The sequence below is a fragment of the Heterodontus francisci genome, chromosome 17 (assembly GCF_036365525.1).
Source record: "Heterodontus francisci isolate sHetFra1 chromosome 17, sHetFra1.hap1, whole genome shotgun sequence".
Classification (NCBI taxonomy): Eukaryota; Metazoa; Chordata; class Chondrichthyes; order Heterodontiformes; family Heterodontidae; genus Heterodontus; species Heterodontus francisci.
In genome coordinates this window covers 6,391,575-6,394,560 of record NC_090387.1, presented here as the reverse complement: position 1 = coordinate 6,394,560, position 2,986 = coordinate 6,391,575, and the positions used below count along the sequence as shown (strand labels likewise).

The following is a 2,986-nucleotide window of genomic DNA, read 5'->3' as shown; positions in this document are numbered from 1 at the left end:
GTTCACCCTGGACACTGGAAGTGTCCCTGACTTCTCACATTGCACAGGAGGAGCACTCCATGCTGCCGAGCTGCTCTGCCATGACTTATCCTTAATTTACTCCCTTAAATTACTGAAAAATTACACTAGGGACCTTGATTCCCTAATGAACACGACTTACTATATAAAAAAACTGTAGACCTTTCCTTTCTCTTTACTTTAGTTACTCACCCAGCTATTTACTGAAACTCCCTAACAGCAGGTCAATCACCTTACAGCTTTCCTGTGACATCACTGTTCACTTTGTTTTCAAATTCTGGCGTGCCTGGACTCCTCTCTGTTCCTCTCCCAGATGGTAATTGCTCTAGGCCGCGATCCTCGGGCTCTATTTATTGGCTCCCTGCTCCGTGTTCTTCCTGCAGGTCTGCTCCTCTCCCAGACGGTAAGTGGTTAGTTCCAGCCTTCGCAATCCACCCAATCTTGTGACCCAACATTTGTCAAAAAAAATCACATTTTGATCTCGTTCTCTCTCCCATGTTGAGAAACTTTAAAGGTGCCTCAAATTCCACTGACCATATTCCCAGTCGTGTTGATTTAAAACAAAAGTGATTGATTAACTCCCGGATCAGCACAAAACCAGATCATCGGGAATCTGGATCAAGAGAGGAAGCTGAGCTGCTGTGTGCCTTGTGCAAATGTTGAGCAGTCTGCTGTAAATCACTAACTCACTGTGTGTTTATACTGCTCTCCCTGTTCATTAATCTGGAAAGTTCCAATTTGTTTCAAAATCCAGCTCGTTCCTGGAGCTAAGAACATAGTCCAGTGGGTAGGACACACCTCCCTCTCCCCCCAGACGGGCACTGACCCCTCAGGGACTCCACCCTGCACTCCCTCTCCCCCTGACACTGCACCTCCTCGCAAGTACTGATTTCCTCTTCTTTAATCCCTTTCATATCCAGTCCTGTGTTCTACTCTGGATTCATGGATTTTTAAAAAGTACTTCGGAGTTTTCATGTGAAACTTTGACAATAACATTCTGAAATTCTCTATTGTTACAGTTTGACCTCCTTCCCAACCCCTGTTCCTTATGTAACATTTTCCAGAGACAGACCGAGTTCCCAATGAACTGACTCCGTGTCCTTAAATTAATAATTCCACTGCAGGAGTTCCTCAGGGTAGTGTCCTAGGCCCAACCATCTTCAGCTAATTTCTCAATGGCCTTCCCTCCAACATCAGGTCAGATATGGGGATGTTCGCTGATGATTGCACAATGTTCAGCACCATTCGCAATCATCAGATACTGAAGCAGTGCACGTCTACATGCAGCAAGACTGTAATGAGTTCTTTATTTTGTCTTATGCAACATAATGAGATGCACAGAGTCCAGCTCATTGAAGATCTCTAACAAGTTTATTAACAGCTAAACTAGTATATACACTACAGAGCAAACTATTTACAGAATCTTCGTCTGGGTGTTACAGTTGTGGAGTGACAATGGCTTCTAGTCACATTACTACATCCTGGTACTTAGCTCATTAGCATACTGAGTTCTTAAAGAGACACCACTTTTAAGGTATCACTGTTAATACAACATCCCCCTTTTTCCCAAAGATAAGTCTCATATGCTACAACTGAAAACACATAAAATTGGATAGCATCAAAATTACTTATGCGGGATACAGATTATAAAATTTGCAGGTTTAAGGATAGGGATTGTGAAATTTACAAGCAGACCGCCCCCACCGATGACGTGGAGTGGACGGGCGGTCCATCCCTGGCTCTGGCATCAGCAGCCTTTGTGCAGGTGCTGATGCCATTTTTAAAGGGCTTCGAGCCCCACATTCAATTTAATTATTTAAAGAGACACTGTTTTTAAAAAATAAAATAAATTGTGTCACTGAACTGTTTTTTTCCTCCTCTGATTAAAGCAGTGTGCCTTTAAAATCTAAGAACCACAGTGTGCCAGCGGCACCTGATCCTAAGCCACAGCAAGAGAGGGAAGTCACATGGTGTACTGTAACTTTTGACGGTGCGTAAAAACCAGCTTCAACCGGTTTGAACTAGAGACACCAGTGAAGCATGCTTACTGGAGGAAGGAGCTGTCTAATTCTCTCAGTAGAAATTCTACAATGAGCTGTGTTACTTGCCTAAGGAGGAAAAAAAAAACCCTTTGAAGAGAACATTTGTATGCTGGAGGTAGCAATATTCCTTTTCTTTAAGTTTCGACTGAAAGACTACCAATTTTAAAATCCAAATATAGACCTGTCATTATACTCTGCATTGAAAGAACTGTGTGACGCCTGCTGCAGCTGAAGTGCTTTGAATGTCTATCAAGTAAAGACTGTTCATCAAATCTGCTTGGAGACTTCGAGTGGCATCTGATTGTTTTTGCACTAGGATACCTCACCCATCAGGAACGTAACCCATAAAGACTTACAACCCAGTTATTTATTTATTCTTAAGAAACAGCTAATTTTTAAAAACACCATCTTTAAAACCGGTTAGCTGTTGATTTTTGAATGTTTGTCTGTGAATGGGGGAGTTAGGATAAATAAGAAGTTCCAAGGTCTTTAGACATAAACTTATCTTAATAGTGTTTAAGATTTAGTTTATGAATAAATAGTTAATTTGTTGTTGTTTGGTCTGTTTTATTCTGGAAGTTACTGAAGTGTTTAATTTGGCTAATTTTCCAGTAGGGGGGAAAACTTTAATAATATGCAGTGACCTTTGGAGTATTGGGACGGAATTGACAGTGCATTACTCCTGCCTCAGTTGTAACAATTGATCCTGACCCTCTCCCACCCTTCCCCAATAACAATCGAATTAATTACCTGCATTTAACCCCCCAAAACACTTACCTTGTGCACCTGGCCTTCCCCCCCCAAAATGTTCATAAACTTTAAACTTTACCCCTTCCCACTATCCCCTAGACCAATGAAATGAGTCCGAGGCTGCTCCCCCACCCCCCCACCACCATACCCTCCCCACCAGTGTTCCGCCTTGGATC

The 2,986-nt window shown here is 42.3% G+C and overlaps 1 long non-coding RNA gene across 1 annotated transcript; it reads left to right on the top strand.

The window, feature by feature from the left end:
• The first annotated feature begins 293 nt into the window (after positions 1 to 293).
• On the top strand, positions 294 to 2,612 carry LOC137378706 (uncharacterized). The gene is made up of 2 exons (XR_010976641.1): positions 294 to 421; positions 1,908 to 2,612. It is a non-coding gene; the product is annotated as an uncharacterized lncRNA (long non-coding RNA).
• The last annotated feature ends 374 nt before the right edge of the window (positions 2,613 to 2,986 follow it).